Genomic DNA, 16,821 nt, shown 5'->3' with positions numbered 1-16,821 from the left:
AACCTTTCAATACCCTAATTTATGAGCATATCGGATAAGACTACAGGCTACTGATGTCACCAACAAGGCACCTGGTTTCACTAATTAGTCACCTCCTTTCCCGGATCAGGTGCTGCTCTATCCCTTTTCCCAAGGCTCCAGTGTTGCCATTCAAAAAGAAAGAGACCAATTAGAGCTGCATAAATTTCTGCCAATTTCAGTGCTCATTATGTGTAGCAAAGTGGGTGCCCCTCTGGTTGGAGTTACCACTCAAATACACAAAAGCATAGATTTGCAAAACTGTTTGTAGATAATGAGGAGTGATTGCATTGTTGCTCAGCATTTTCAAATTCTACTCAATGAGGAATTTCTTCCTCATTCAGTTGTATCATTCTGCTGCCTGGTTGTCAGATCAATTGTACCTAAATGAGAATATTTCCGTGGCAACATGTCCAAATACTGAGCAGCTAAAAAGCTTGCTAGAATTTTGTGTCTCTGAGACGAATTTTAAAAGAATATCTTTGAAAGCATAGTTAAAATTATTAGCTACATGTCATAATGCATTTCTCATACCATCATGATTCATCATTGTCGTTGTGATTTGTCATCACAATTCATTCCGCCACAAAAGTAACCCTGATAGGTGCAATAGACCCAATCAGGTTTTTGAAATGATGTTTAAAATTTTTTATATCCCAAGCCATCTATGGCTAGCCTGTGAACTTGTAGGACTGAATGACAGTGCATCAGATGTACTTACACAGGCATTGATCTCCATTGTAATTATGTAAAAACCCAACTTATTAACCCCTTCCCTTAAAAATGAAAGTTCTATACCTTTTCAGCAACAATCTTCAGCACTATCCAAACTGTTTTCAAAGGCAAGGTTTGAGGAGTACACAGAGGAATGATGGTTAGAGTGGTAATAGAAGGATAACCCTGTGAAACTTTGCAAATATCTGTGTCAAATTGAATGATGGTTAGAGTGGTAATAGAAGGATAACCCTGTGAAACTTTGCAAATATCTGTGTCAAATTGAATGATGGTTAGAGTGGTAATAGAAGGATAACCCTGTGAAACTTTGCAAATATCTGTGTCAAATTGAATGATGGTTAGAGTGGTAATACAAGGATAACCCTGTGAAACTTTGCAAATATCTGTGTCAAATTGAATGATGGTTAGAGTGGTAATACAAGGATAACCCTGTGAAACTTTGCAAATATCTGTGTCAAATTGAATGATGGTTAGAGTGGTAATACAAGGATAACCCTGTGAAACTTTGCAAATATCTGTGTCAAATTGAATGATGGTTAGAGTGGTAATACAAGGATAACCCTGTGAAACTTTGCAAATATCTGTGTCAAATTGAATGAGCACATGTGCTACAAATTATTTTTCATTCAAAATAATAAATTTGTTGCCCATGTGGAAATAATGCATAATGTATAGCTTTTGTAAATTGCCTTTGCCAGGTAATTTGTTTACTTGCAATGTTTACGGATAGCTTATGTCTGCAAGTTCACATACCAGTCATTCATTGCCCCAGGTCAGTTACAGTATCCCATTGCTAGAATTCACAGTGGCTTTCTATTCTACCTCTTCCTTACAGGGATAGTAGCTGCAACTTTTGATGATTTTTTGACTGTTTTTGTTTTTAAATTTCAACAACAGTTTCTTGTTTTACTCCCCAAAGCATATTGAGATACACAGTATTCAGCTTGTCAACTCAACCTTTATACTGTATGTGTAGACTGCATTGAATAGGAGGTGTTGATGTTGCAACACACTTTTGGAAGTAGAACAAGACTTTGCAGTTGACATACAAAACAATTATTAGTGAAAAAATTATCAACAGCTACATCTACTATGGTAGCTCATTAAGTGAAGCAGCTACAAGTATATTTATTGGGTCGTGTGTGTAAGTTTTCAATAGTAACCACCCTTTTGAGATACAAAATCTGCCATAAGCTACTTCAGAGATACGGAAGCTGTTAAAAGATGAGGCAACCCTGGATTACAGTCAGAGTCTGTTCATTTCCTAAATGAATGTCATCGCCCTAAGTCAGTGAGAGATGAGGCAACCTGGATTACAGTCAGAGTCTGTTCATTTCCTAAATGAATGTCATCGCCCTAAGTCAGTGAGAGGGAAATCAAGGCAAGCGATTAAATTTTCTGGTTTCAGTTGAGTAACTGCAAAATGCAGTCCCATTTTCCAAGACATGTGTGGGGTACATACATAATCCCTGGCCTCTGATCTAACACAAGGTTTTTTCTGTAGACTGCTTGCTTTGTAGAAATCAAAGATGCCAAGATCCTCAGGCATTCCTTACAGCCACAATTACTGAATTGGGTTTTTTCAGAAGCTAGTCGGATCGAAGTCACTGTTAGTGTGTGTGTTGGTACATGCAATCGTTGAGAGGCTTGATATGCGGAATTGGATTCTGAAGTGTCGTTGTTGATTGCAAAAAGGCTTTCATCCCAATCAAGCATCACACACAGCCGTTCCATATCATGTGTGAACTGTTGTTGAACGGTCATGACAAATTAGCCTTCTTGAATGTTGCATCATGGGAAAGGAGGCACTTTGACACTCACAGGTTGTCGAGGCTGAGAAAAGTTGTCTCTTTGATTTGGTGAAGTATGTCTGATGTTGTTCTTCACATTTAAGTGCTAGACACCCTGTTTATCAATTGAAATATCAAGAAATTTGAAGTACTGTATTTTACAAAGAGATAACCTGGGTGTTGTACATGTTGATAATACTTCATAGTGTTTTCTAGAGTCCCTTATTCACATGTCCTCAAAGAAAAATTGCGCCCTTGTCAAAAAAAATCAGGTTGTGGTACACAAGTCATTTTTCATGTCACACTGCATAGTTCAATAGTAACACCTTATGCTGCCATACCATACAGAAGCAGAATCTCTGAACCTGATTTTGAATTTTGCCTTAAGGGAAATGAGGATTCAGAACAACTCAAGAGTTAGATATCTTAGAATATGACTGTACTGTCCTGCACCATAACATTTCTTGTCTTTCATTTTACTTTTGCTGCATTTCACAGAATTATTTTGGTCAATGCAACCTTTCCACAGGTGTCAGCTATCATTTAATGTCCAAGTAATCGGATCAGTTGAAAAAGTTGTTTCATCCTTTCTCTGCATTATCTGTAGAATCCCAATACCAACAACCGATAGAATCCCAATCCCAACAAATCCTCTACTATCGGTCTGGGTCAACCAATCAATATCAGTGTTCCTGACATTACCACTTGACCAATATCACTGCATAATTCAAACTTTGTATATAATAATTCTTGGCAGTCATGTACGTGCATTTTCCTTCTAAAGAGGCTTATATACTTAAATATATCATGAATGTACTTTTAATATCATGATAAATGGATTTTTACTCAAATTTTTCCCAGGGCTCTCTGGTTTTATTTTGTAGTCATGTGCTTTCATTTTGGCTCTGTTAGTTTTTGTAGGTAATCTTTCATGTAGGTATCACTATTTTGTGCATCACTTTCTTAGTCCAAAGTTGCTTTCAGTGTGCTGTCGTATGCATCTCTGGCCTGAAATGACATGTCCCATCTGTACATGTATGTATCACTTAGTCTAGAATCTACCCATCTTTCAGTACTCAAAACTACTAGTTTTAGGTATCAAAACGATTTATAGGCCCTAGACAAATCAGTTATCTAACAAAACGTTTATTTTGGTGGCAATGTATGCCTGTTGCCATGGTTACGTGCAGAGAAAACGAACAAAAGGGTGAACTCAGCATTTTCCGTTTAAACAAAATTTATTACGAAAACAAAACTAATTGCTAAGTTAGGGACAGAGTACAAGCTTTAAAAGTGTACAGACTACTTATCTCAGCTGGGACGGCAAAGGCTCCAGTCTCAGAGTTGTAACAGTCAGTTGGATGAATGAACAGTCCTTTGGCTTGCAGGCTTGAAGCTGCACAAAGACCACAGTATAAATCCAGCGTTGACAGTGAAGGTCTTGAAAAGTCTTGAGAATGACTACTGCTGGAGTTTAGTAACACACAAGAGACACGATCCCAAAAGTCTGACTGGAAGCTGTGCACGTCCCTTTTATAAAGGCATGTAAGAACAATCTAGAACCTTTTATTGACATGCTAATTACTGTTCTAAAATTATCTCCCTTACACAACTAATCAACTTTCCAGAACATTCCAAACATGACTAATTGAATTCAAGGTTGTGAGGTCATCAAGGGCAGTGACCTTGGGAATGTTCTAGACTGATTGAACTCAGGTCATGATGAGTGTGGGGGAAATGACCTACATAACACACCCCCTCTTCAAAAAAAAGAAAATTTTTCAAAGAAAAATCTTTCTTTTGCAAATGTAATCTTGAAAAAGATTTCAGTACTCAAATTTTTTTTTTCTCTAAAGTAAAATTTCTTGAAAGTGAACAACAATAAACTCTAAATACGGGAGAGACAGTCTGCAATTAAGTTGTCTCTGCCTTTGATATGTCTAATATCAAGATTAAACTCCTGTAACATTAAACTCCATCTTAGCAATCTCTGATTTTTGCCTTTAAATTTCTGCAGAAAAACAAGAGGGTTGTGATCAATATAAACCACTATTGGCTGATTTGAAGAAGTAACATAAACTTCAAAATGCTGTAAAGCTAATATCAAAGATAAACACTCTTTTTCAATTGTAGAGTAGTTTCTCTGGGATTTGTTAAATTTGCGTGAAAAATAGCAAACAGGATGATCTACCCCATGACTATCCTCTTGCAATAAAACAGCACCAGCAGCCGTATCACTAGCATCCACAGCTAATTTGAATGGCAAAGTGAAATCTGGTGCAGACAACACTGGAGCACTTTGCAGTATGGCTTTAAGTGTATCAAATGCCTGTTGGCATTGCTCTGACCAAACAAACTTTACTTTCTTTTTAAGTAAGTTAGTCAAAGGCTCAGTATTGTGGAGAAATTTGGACAGAATTTTCTGTAGTAACCAGCCATACCGAGAAAGCGCATCAGTTGTCGTTTGCAGTTTGGTATGGGAAAACTTGAAATGGCACTGATTTTGGCATCAACAGGTTTTACCTCACCCTGTCCTACAGTATGTCCGAGGTAAGTCACCCTCGCCCAACCAAACTCAGATTTTGCAAGGTTGACAGTCAACATTGCTTTACTCAGTCTCTCAAAGAACTTCCGCATGAGCTTGATGTGTTCCTCCCAGGTGTCACTATACAGGACGACGTCGTCAACGTAGGCTGCACACCCATCTAGCCCGGATATGACGTCGTTGATCATCCGTTGGAACGTTGCCGGAGAGTTCTTCATTCCGAATGGCATCACCTTGTACTGGAACAATCCGTCTGGTGTAACAAGGCGGATATTTCACGAGCACGATCCGTCAGAGGGACTTGCCAAAATCCCTTCAGTAGGTCAATTTTGTCACATACTTGGCTTTTCCCACTCGGTCGATGCAGTCATCAATCCTCGGGATTGGGAAAGTGTCTGTCTTTGTTAAAGTGTTGACCTTCCTAAAGTCCGTGCACATACGATAACTGTGGTCTGATTTGGGAACAAGTATGCACGGCGAACTCCAGTTACTTTTACTGGGTTCAATAAAGTCATTGTCCAGCAGGTATTTGACTTCTTCCTGGAGATATTTCGCTTTTGTTGGATTCAGTCTGTATGGATGCTGTTTTACAGGCTTACTGTCCCCAACATCAACGTCGTGATAGATGACGTTTGTCCTCGTTGGAACATCTTGAAACAGGTGTTTATATTCATGGAGCAGTTCTTTCACCTGTTGTTGTTGTTCTGGCTGGAGGTGTGCCAACTTTGTAGACTCCAGCTTCTCCAGGATTTCTGAGTTCTGAAGCTTGACCGAGCCCAGCTTTGAGTTTAGAGTATTTTCACTCAAGTCAGTTTCAGTATCACTATCTTCATAATGGTTTGAACTGACTGCACTGACAGGCTGAGTTATAGTAGGATTATCCCTATCCAAATATGGCTTAAGCATATTTATGTGACATAGCTGTTTTTGTTTTCGCCTGTCAGGTGTTATTATGATGTAATTTAAATCACTCAATTTCTTATCAATTAGGTATGGCCCAAAGTAACGAGCATGGAGTGGTTTGCCAGGAATTGGAAGTAGAACAAGAACTTTTTGACCTGGTTCAAACTTCCGTTTTGAGGTGCTTTTATCATATTTGGTTTTCATTGACTGCTGAGATGACTCAAGATTTTCTCTGGCTAATTCACATGCTTTAGAGAGTTTTGTACGAAAATCTGACACATATTGCAAAATATTCAGACAATCATCATCGTCTGATAGGAATTTCTCTTTAACGAGCTTAAGTGGGCCACGGACTGTATGTCCAAATACAAGCTCAAATGGGCTAAAACCAAGAGACTCCTGAATTGACTCTCTAACAGCAAAGAGCAGAAAATGAATTCCTTCATCCCACTGCTTCTCAGTGTCAAAACAGTAGGTCCTAATCATGTTTTTCAAAGTTTGATGAAATCGCTCAAGAGCACCCTGACTTTCTGGATGATAGGCGGAGGACCTATACTGTTTAATGCCTAGCTGATCCATTACTTGTTGAAAAATACCAGACATAAAGTTGGAGCCTTGATCGGACTGGACACATTTAGGGAGGCCAAATAAAGTGAAAAATTTGACTAAAGCTGTCACTATAGTCTTTGTCTTTATGTTTCGCAGTGGTATGGCTTCTGGGAACCGGGTTGATGTACCATAATTGTCAACATATACTCATTTCCTGATCTTGTTTTTGGTAGGGGCCCAACACAGTCTATTAGTATCCTACTAAATGGTTCTTGAAATGCAGGAATTGGTTGTAAAGGGGCCTTTGGAATGGTCTGATTTGGCTTTCCTACCATTTGACATGTGTGACAAGTTTTACAGAAATGTGCTACATCCTGCCTGAGATTAGGCCAATAAAAGTGACTGAGAATTTTATGATAAGTTTTCCTGACTCCTAAGTGACCAGCCCAGGGGTTTCATGGGCCAGGCGCAATATTTCAGCACGATAGGGCTTTGGAACCACAATTTGATGTTTTATAGCCCAATCGTCATCAACCAAAACATCTGGAGGTCTCCATTTACGCATGAGAATACCAGATTTTGTATAATAGGAAACAGAGCTATCTGAAGTTTTACCTTCATCATCTACCCTGTCAAACAAAGACAAAATATCTGGGTCTTTGTGTTGTTCTGCAATGAGATTTGATCTAGAAAATGTCTGACTTTGGTCAGCAGAAGTTTTACTGGAAGTTTCAAATCCACGAGGGATAACGGAATGATCCGTGTCAAACACCTGACTGAGAAAGGTGTCATTTAAGTCAACATCTGTGACATTATTTTTGAGAGTATTTTGATTCTCAGAAGTTTTCTTTGACATGGCTCGAGTAATGGCACATGAAGGAAATAAATCGGGTATCTCTTGTTCAATTGGCTCTGGATCCTGATCTAAACTAGGATTATCAGTCACAAGTGGATTAGTAATGACCTTGTCCCCAGCAAGGTCGTTTCCAGAGAAGGTGAAAGAAGGTGAATCCCTTCAAAAGGCAAAAAAGGCCTAATACCTAAAGCACAGGTCCAGAAACAAAGTCCGAAGACAAATAGACATTATGGAGAGGAACAGAATGTAGTCATTACAATCTACCCCCTTAATAAGAACTTTAGAACCTGAAAATGACTTTTCAGAAAACGGCAGGGTATCTGCCAACAAAAGAGACTGGGAAGCCCCGGTATCTCTTAAAATTTTGACAGGGGTAGCGGAAGAAAAATCACTAGAAAGTGATATAAAACCATCGTGAATAAATGGTTCGAAAAACCCATAATGCTATCTTGAGAAGAATTGACCTTGACCTCATTAATTGGGGATAAGAGGGGTTTAACCTCAGACAATGTGTTACACACATTATTAGACTCTAATTGAGTTGATGAAGAAATAAAGCCGGTTGGCTTAGATCCACTTTGACCACTTTGACCTTCACGTTTTCTTTTCAATTTGAAACAATCTGACATTAAATGGCCGTCTTTCTTACAATAATTACAAGAAGTGTACCAAACTGTTTGTCAGAAGGAGATTGAGACTTGGGATCTGATGATGTGGGAGTGTTACTTGAACTCTGTGAACTGTTGTCATTTGATTTTCTACTGTCCTTTGAAAAATTCTTGGATGAAAAGGAGGAGTTAAATTTACCTGCATTGTTTCTGTATGAAAGGACTGGGATGGTTTGCTGAGAAATGAAGATTTGTGGGTCAATGAATAATCATCGGCCAAACGTGCAGCAACCTCTAATGTATCTGCCTTTTGTTCATTGATAAATGTCTTGATGTCACTCCGGATGCACCTTTTAAATTCCTCAATCAAACAAGTTGTCGTAATTTGTCATAATTCTGACTGACCTTTTCAGAAGAACACCAGCGATCAAACAGTTGTTCTTTTGTTCGAGCGGATTCAACATAAGTTTGGTCTTTCGCCTTCTCACAATCCCTAAATTTCTGACGGTACGCTTCAGGCACCAACTCATAACCCTTGAGAATTAATTCCTTCACAGAATCATAATTTGAAGCCTGCTCTACTGACAACTGAATGTAAATTTCTCTGGCTTTACCCACCAAAGCACTCTGCAAAAGCATAGACCAGGACTCCTTAGGCCAATTCAGACTCTGAGCAATTTTCTCAAAATGAAGGAATATTATCAACATCCTTTTCTTGGAAAGGGGGAACTAGCCTGAAATGCTTAGTGATGTCAAACTTGTCTGAAGGGAAGAATTTTCCTGACTGTCCAAGCTCTAAACGTTTCATTTCTAATCTTTCCTGCCTATCTTTCTCTCTCTGTCTTTCTTCCATTTCTAATTGCATTTGTATTTTTTCTTTTTCTAATGCCTGTCTCTCTTTTTCCATTTGTAATTCTAGTTTCTTGATCTCCAAATTTGTCTGCATTTCTAATTCTAATTTTCTGAGTTCAGAGGTAGACTCGGGCTCATAATCTTTCAGGGTGGATTCCTCAAATTGGCCTAAATCAACTAGATGTTTGGCAATACGTACTGTATTTCCCTCTTGCGCATAGATCTTTTGACTTCTACTTTAAGGAAATTGGCCAGTGCAATGAGGTCGTCTTTTCTGAGGGAATCAAATGTGTCCTGATCAAGGTCATCCATTTCCTCTGGTTTAAATTCCGCCATGATTAATTTCGCTGAGTTCACAGTATACAGTAGTTTTGAAAAGGCTGTCAAAATGTTGTCAAACGGCTCAAAATATTCGTATCCCGGACGAGCCCCCAATTTGTTACGTGCAGAGAAACGAACAAAGGGTGAACTCAGCAGTTTCCGTTTAAACAAAATTATTACGAAAACAAAACTAATTGCTAAGTTAGGGACAGAGTACAAGCTTTAAAAGTGTACAGACTACTTATCTCAGCTGGGACGGCAAAGCTCCAGTCTCAGAGTTGTAACAGTCAGTTGGATGAATGAACAGTCCTTTGGCTTGCAGGCTTGAAGCTGCACAAAGACCACAGTATAAATCCAGCGTTGACAGTGAAGGTCTTGAAAAGTCTTGAGAATGACTACTGCTGGAGTTTAGTAACACACAAGAGACACGATCCCAAAAGTCTGACTGGAAGCTGTGCACGTCCCTTTTATAAAGGCATGTAAGAACAATCTAGAACCTTTTATTGACATGCTATTACTGTTCTAAAATTATCTCCCTTACACAACTAATCAACTTTCCAGAACATTCCAAACATGACTAATTGAATTCAAGGTTGTGAGGTCATCAAGGGCAGTGACCTTGGGAATGTTCTAGACTGATTGAACTCAGGTCATGATGAGTGTGGGGGAAATGACCTACATAACACCATGGTGATCGTACTAGCACAGTCACAAATTGCCTGGATACAGCAGGAGAATTTCTTGATACGGGTATCTTCTCCTGAGAAGCCCCAGGACACTGATGTGAAGCTTCATCCAAGTCCCACTGCAATTGTTCCTAATCATCTGTCTGGTGTGTCAAGAGGACACGTCCATCTGGGTCTCTGATAAAGCCCCGAAGACAGGAAGTGCTATTTGGCCCACAATCAGGCAATATGCATGTCACTAGGGCATCTGACATTCTGTAACTGATTGTCTTTCCTCATCGGAGTAGACAGGTTTACTTGGATACAGGAGTAGGCAAATGTCAAGCAGCTAGATGAAAATTGTATGTCAGAGCCAAAGGGAGTGATACCCATCTGCAACTTTCACTCACCGCTGTGTCATCGAACATGTATTTGCCAAGGTTGTTGAATTTTCCATTTGCATCAAGAGAATTTCCTGTGGAGATTTTACACTCTGGAGAGAAGTAAATGTCAGACTTATTTTCCTTTCAAGGTCAAAACAATCCTTCAAATAGAGTAGGTTTTGTATTCACACTATTTCAGTGTTGCTGTACTCATTTAAAGAAGGTATATCACATTTCTGTTCTGTTCTCTGATGCACAGAGTCTAGTTCCCGGTTTACTTGTGTTGTTTCATACAGAGCATTCTATGAACCCAGCAATGGTCCGTATCAATGAGGTTGAGTGGTTCACACATGTTAAAGTGTATCCTCTATCTTTTCAGAAATGCCATGCATGTACCCGTGAGATGCAATGTAGAGGAGCTTTTCAGCACTCAAAACACTTTCTAATCCTTCTGAAGTGAATGAGAGTAATTCTAGCGAGCTTGTATCCTTTACAAAACAAACTTTGTGGCCAAGGATGAAACAGTATAGGGTATACTGTAGCTGCAACCTGTTTGCCTTGCCTTGTGAGTGAAATTCTTACACAAGGCCAGGTGGCGCCTGTCCACACTTTCTTTTCCTTGATCTCTCAATCACCATTTTTTGCAATGTTGATCTCACTATAGATCTGTTGAGGAAACCAACAGGCTCAATGGTGGCACAGGTTGATGTGGTTTCTGTCTTGCATTACCTGGGAATGTACAATAGAAAGTAACAAACCACCTTGCCAGAGTCCACAAACCCATGATTGAAATATGTGTGCATCTCTCATTGATACCCAGAATCGCAAAAGAACTAGTTATTTTACATGTAAAATTAAAGGGCCAGAAGCTGTAACTAACTTTTTATGATTTTTTCATAATTTTGGTTTTTATGTCTACAATAGTGCAAATAAAAGTTTCTTGTTCTACACGTACTCTCCAAAGCATCTTGACACACAGTATTCAGCCTGTCAACTCAAGCCTGTACATGTGTAGACTGCATTTGAAAAGTGAATTTTGGTCTTGACTAGAATTCAATTGTGTTCAAGCAAATTATCGGCATTTAAACATGCAACATGCTCTGGGAGTAGAACAAGAATTTGCAATTGATATGCAAACAAAAAGTTGGAAAAAATACAATAAAAGTTACAACTTACTACTGGCCCTTCAGTGTGAAAACTTGTTGAATTTGAGTCGTTTATTATAAGGTTAGAACATGTTCCTATCCTTGTAAACATGGTAAACATATGTTTGAAATTTTTAAAGTTGCATTTTTGTGCAGAAATATCTGCGCAACAAGCATGACCATTATGGCACTCATATAGCTTGATACTCTATGATATGGAACATTTCCAGGACCATTGACAGAAAATATCTTTGCTGCCTCTGTATCTTTTTGCCTGTGGTACTGTGGTTTAGGTTGAGTATTAAAACTGTAATATCCTGTCATAATCTTGTTGGATATCAGAACCCTGGAAATGATGCAAGATTTCTCTTAGTAATAAATTATTTATCATTTCAGCAAAAAGAGCAACGTGTGTTTGCATAAATTTTTTATCTCCAACTCCTGGTGAATGTAAAATTTACATCTCCCCTTTACATGGGTATATCAGGCTACCATTTGTCAACTACCGGTAAGGTAACAGTGTGTCTTTTAAATAAAGCTTGTCACAACAGAAAGACGTAGTATAGTTAGACAACCGTACCATGGTAACAGCTATGTTATTCCAGAAGTAATTCACATTGATGTTATAGTAGTGTAAATCCACAAAACACTTGCAGTTTTACAACATGACTTGTCTTATTCAGGAAATCTCAAAAATCGATGTGTTTGTCATGTACCCAAAAAGATTTGCTCTCCTTTCTCCAAGTCTTTTCATAAAGTTCTCTCTTCAATATGAAAACTCAGAATAGGTTCAAATTGTATAGGAGAACTTTGATAGCGTGCATACACCATAGACGTAGATTGTACATACTGTGTTAATTGTGCTGTTTGTGGTTACAAGTTTGTTAACCATTAAATATAGTGGCATGTGTGCAACGTCGGACAATGCTACTGGAAATGCAGCAAATTTTGTCAGCGTTGCATGCATGGCTGTTTTTGCAGCATGCAGTCTGAACCATTGATATATGTTTTCTAGTGTTCATTGCAACATTTGTAGTCACCAACAAAGATGTAATTTTGTTTTTCTTGCGTATTCTTTCCAAAAACCTTGTCTAAATTTGCATACAAATATTTATTTTTGCATATCAATGAGAGAACACTGAGGTCATTTGCAAACAACTGTAATACCTTGCTCATTTGAAGCTCATATACCGGTACTGTATTTGAGCTGGTCCAAACCAAGTGGTGTCTACTGGTACCGGTATATGTACTGTATTTGAGCTGGTCCAAACCAAGTGGTGTGTACTGGTACCGGTATATGTACAGTTATGTATTCTGTTCTAATAGTCATTCCCATTTCATCACCTAGCTAGATTCAAGGCATATTGCATACGCAAATTCAAAAAGCAAATAAAAATAAATGATATTCAAATCAAGGCCTCAATCTCCTGAGTGAGGTTTTTGTACATGGCCTTTTTAACTCCAAATATAAGTTTCTTTATGCATCCTTTATTGTTTAAAGGTAACAGCAAAAGATACAAAGGCTTTGTAAATCTCATTTCACCAGGAGGCAGTGACATCATGTAACTTTCAGTGCTTAGGAAGGCTGCTGTATAACATCCAAGATATCAATTGCTATGAATTGCAGGCCTATTCAATATTCAACATCATACATTTCATTCTATGTTATTGAATTTCACCATGGTGATACATCCCTGTAAAAATTCATGTAGGCACTATGTAATACTATGTCATATGAAAGTTACCGTAAACCCAAAGTAACGCCTACACAGACATTTATGAGAAAACCTTATGTCATAGAATTTCATTGCACAGAAACCCTTCCCAGGTTTTAATCAAAATGAGTCAAGTAGATCTGAGATGTATTACCCTTTGTGTGTTGTGATGGATTTTTTAAAACTGATAAATGGAAAGCAGATTTTTCCGTGGTTGAATTTGTAGTGCAGTGATATTTTTTTGACTGCCGTCAAGAGAGAAAGGTGCACATACCGGTATTTTTCAGTGATGTCATTGTGATTGTCAAATAATTTTGAATAAGAGTTTCGGTTTTGGACATTTTATTACAGAGGTCACTTCAGAATAATCTTTCATTTGTGCTATAAATAATACACAAATACATGGTAACGACCGTGACACGCACAGTCCATGTACCGGTATATACCTGTAGTTTGATTGTAAATTTCTATAAAATTAAGTCTCAATATTGTAGAGCAAGCGCAAAAAATACAATTTTCCATTTTAATTTCAGACCTTTCCATTAAACTTCTCTTGATATATTTGAAGGAAGACTTATTTCCCCGATTTGTCTCAGTGTTTTGAACCAATCCTCTGATACCATGGTGTAGAATGACATTCACATTAAGTAAAGCGGATTTTTCCTGATCAGCAATTTCCCCTTAATGAAAATTGTTTCCATGGAGGGATTAGGTAGCAGGAAAGAATGTTCACCAGGGACTGTGGTTTACTTTGGCATGGATTTACTGTTTAGTTACAGACTGCATGGAATTGAGAAATTGTTATGATCGCGGTGGACAGCTGAACTATTGTTTGGTCTGTAGATGAGACAAGGCATATCGTTTATGAAAAAACCATAAATGACCCACTTACTACCGTGATCATTAAAATACAGTGGGTACCGTTCATTTCTTGAAGCAGGAAACGTCAGTCTACCATAGTGGTATTATGCCACAGTGGATTTTGACACTCTGAGGCTAGTTTCTGGACAGTTCTTTTCTGCCTTTTACACGTAACATGTGGAAGTATTCGGAGAGATATAGTGATAGCACTGGTAATATATCAGTTTATAATTTGTTTATGTATTTACATTTCATGAGTTTTATTTAATGTTTTTAATTTGTTACCCAATAATTACCGGTATGTTCTTGTCCCTCATCTATCTGTTCTATTTGTACAGAAAAAACAGAAGCTATAGCTACATGTATGCTGTACCGTAGTCTCCAAGAACTTTAAGCCTGCAATAGTACACAGTGTGTTTTGCACATGACCATTTTGCAATATTTTGACTGCTATATGACATAAATATCCCTGAACATGGCCAATATTTCAAACTTTTAGATAGGTCAATGCACGCCACAAGGTTTTTGTATTCATAATGCCAAAGTCAGTTTTCTGTTTTAAATCAATCACTCCAGTGCCTCAGCTATGTGACTTGTCGTTATACTTGTCCCTCACTTCTAATATATGACAACAAAGCATTAATTCAATGACTTATTGATTCATTGATTGGTTCATTGATTGATTGCTTGATCACATGATTTATTCAATACTTTTCATACCCTGTCAAAGCCAGAGTGGAGCAATCTATGATGTCCTTCATCTTATCTGAGATGGAGCATATTTCATCCAGGGTCTCTCCTGATTCCGATATGGATGTTGTATCTGATAAATGCGTTATTTCAATGAAATCTATCTCAGCGACATAACATGACACCATTGTTACGTGCAGAGAAAACGAACAAAGGGTGAACTCAGCAGTTTCCGTTTAAACAAAATTTATTACGAAAACAAAACTAATTGCTAAGTCAGGGACAGAGTACAAGCTTTAAAAGTGTACAGACTACTTATCTCAGCTGGGACGGCAAAGCTCCAGTCTCAGAGTTGTAACAGTCAGTCGGATGAATGAACAGTCCTTTGGCTTGCAGGCTTGAAGCTGCACAAAGTCCACAGTATAAATCCAGCGTTGACAGTGAAGGCCTTGAAAAGTCTTGAGAATGACTACTGCTGGAGTTTAGTAACACACAAGAGACACGATCCCAAAAGTCTGACTGGAAGCTGTGCACGTCCCTTTTATAAAGGCATATAAGAACAATCTAGAACTTTTATTGACATGCTAATTACTGTTCTAAAATTATCTCCTTACACAACTAATCAACTTTCCAGAACATTCCAAACATGACTAATTGAATTCAAGGTTGTGAGGTCATCAAGGGCAGTGACCTTGAGAATGTTCTAGACTAATTGAACTCAGGCCATGATGAGTGTGGGGGAAACGACCTACATAACACACCCCCTCTTCAAAAAAAGAAAATTTTTCAAAGAAAAATCTTTTCTTTTTACAAATGTAATCTTGAAAAGGATTTAAGTACTCAAATTTGTTTTACTCTAAAGTAAAATTTCTTGAAAGTGAACAACAATAAACTCTAAATACGAGAGAGACAGTCTGCAATTAAATTGTCTCTGCCTTTGATATGTCTAATGTCAAGATTAAACTCCTGTAACATTAAACTCCATCTTAGCAATCTCTGATTTTTGCCTTTAAATTTCTGCAGAAAAACAAGAGGGTTGTGATCAATATAAACCACTATTGGCTGATTTGAAGAAGTAACATAAACTTCAAAATGCTGTAAAGCTAATATCAAAGATAAACACTCTTTTTCAATTGTAGAGTAGTTTCTCTGGGATTTGTTAAATTTGCGTGAAAAATAGCAAACAGGATGTCCCATGACTATCTTCTTGCAATTTGTTGTTGGAAAACTTGAAATGGCACTGAATTTGGCATAAAGTATGCACGGCAAAGTCCGGTTATTTTTATTGAGTTCTATAAAGTCATTGTTCGGCAATACTTGGCTTCCTCCTGGAGATATTCCGCTTTCGCAGGATTCAGTCTGTCTCGATGTTGTTCCATTGAATTACTGTCGCAGACATCTTCGTTGTGATAGATGATGTTTGTCCTTGTTGGAATGTCTGGGAACAAATGTTCATGGATTGGTTCTTTCAGCTGTTGTTGTTGTTCTGGCTGGAGGTGTGCCAACTTTGTAGACTCCAGCTTCTCCAGGATTTCTGAGTTCTGAAGCTTGACCGAGCCCAGCTTTGAGTTTAGAGTATTTTCACTCAAGTCAGTTTCATTATCACTATCTTCATAATGTTTTGAACTGACTGCACTGACAGCTGTGTTTAGTAGGATTATCCCTATCCAAATATGGCTTCAGCATATTTATGTGACATAGCTGTTTTTGTTTTCGCCTGTCAGGTGTTATTATGATGTAATTTAAATCGCTCAATTTTTTATCAATTAGGTATGGCCCAAAGTAACGAGCATGGAGTGGTTTGCCAGGAATTGGAAGTAGAACAAGAACTTTTTGACCTGGTTCAAACTTCCGTTTTGAGGTGCTTTTATCATATCTGGTTTTCATTGACTGCTGAGATGACTCAAGATTTTCTCTGGCTAATTCACATGCTTTAGAGAGTTTTGTACGAAAATCTGACACATATTGCAAAATATTCAGACAATCATCGTCGTCAGACAGGAATTTCTCTTTAACGAGCTTAAGTGGGCCACGGACTGTATGTCCAAATACAAGCTCAAAAGGGCTAAACCAAGAGACTCTTGAATTGACTCTCTAACAGCAAAGAGCAGAAAATGAATTCCTTCATCCCACTGCTTCTCTGTGTCAAAGCAGTAGGTCCTAATCATGTTTTTCAAAGTTTGAT

At 38.1% G+C, this 16,821-nt stretch overlaps 1 protein-coding gene across 2 annotated transcripts in view; it reads left to right on the top strand.

Annotated features, from left to right (window-relative positions):
- The window catches only part of LOC139132010 (rho GTPase-activating protein 6-like), a 148,702-nt gene that overhangs the window by 87,243 nt on the left and 44,638 nt on the right, over positions 1–16,821 (top strand). The gene's annotated exons all lie outside the window — the stretch shown is intronic.

Source organism: Ptychodera flava, chromosome 4 (genome assembly GCF_041260155.1).
Source record: "Ptychodera flava strain L36383 chromosome 4, AS_Pfla_20210202, whole genome shotgun sequence".
NCBI lineage: Eukaryota > Metazoa > Hemichordata > Enteropneusta > Ptychoderidae > Ptychodera > Ptychodera flava.
This window is presented reverse-complemented; position numbering and strand designations above follow the sequence as displayed.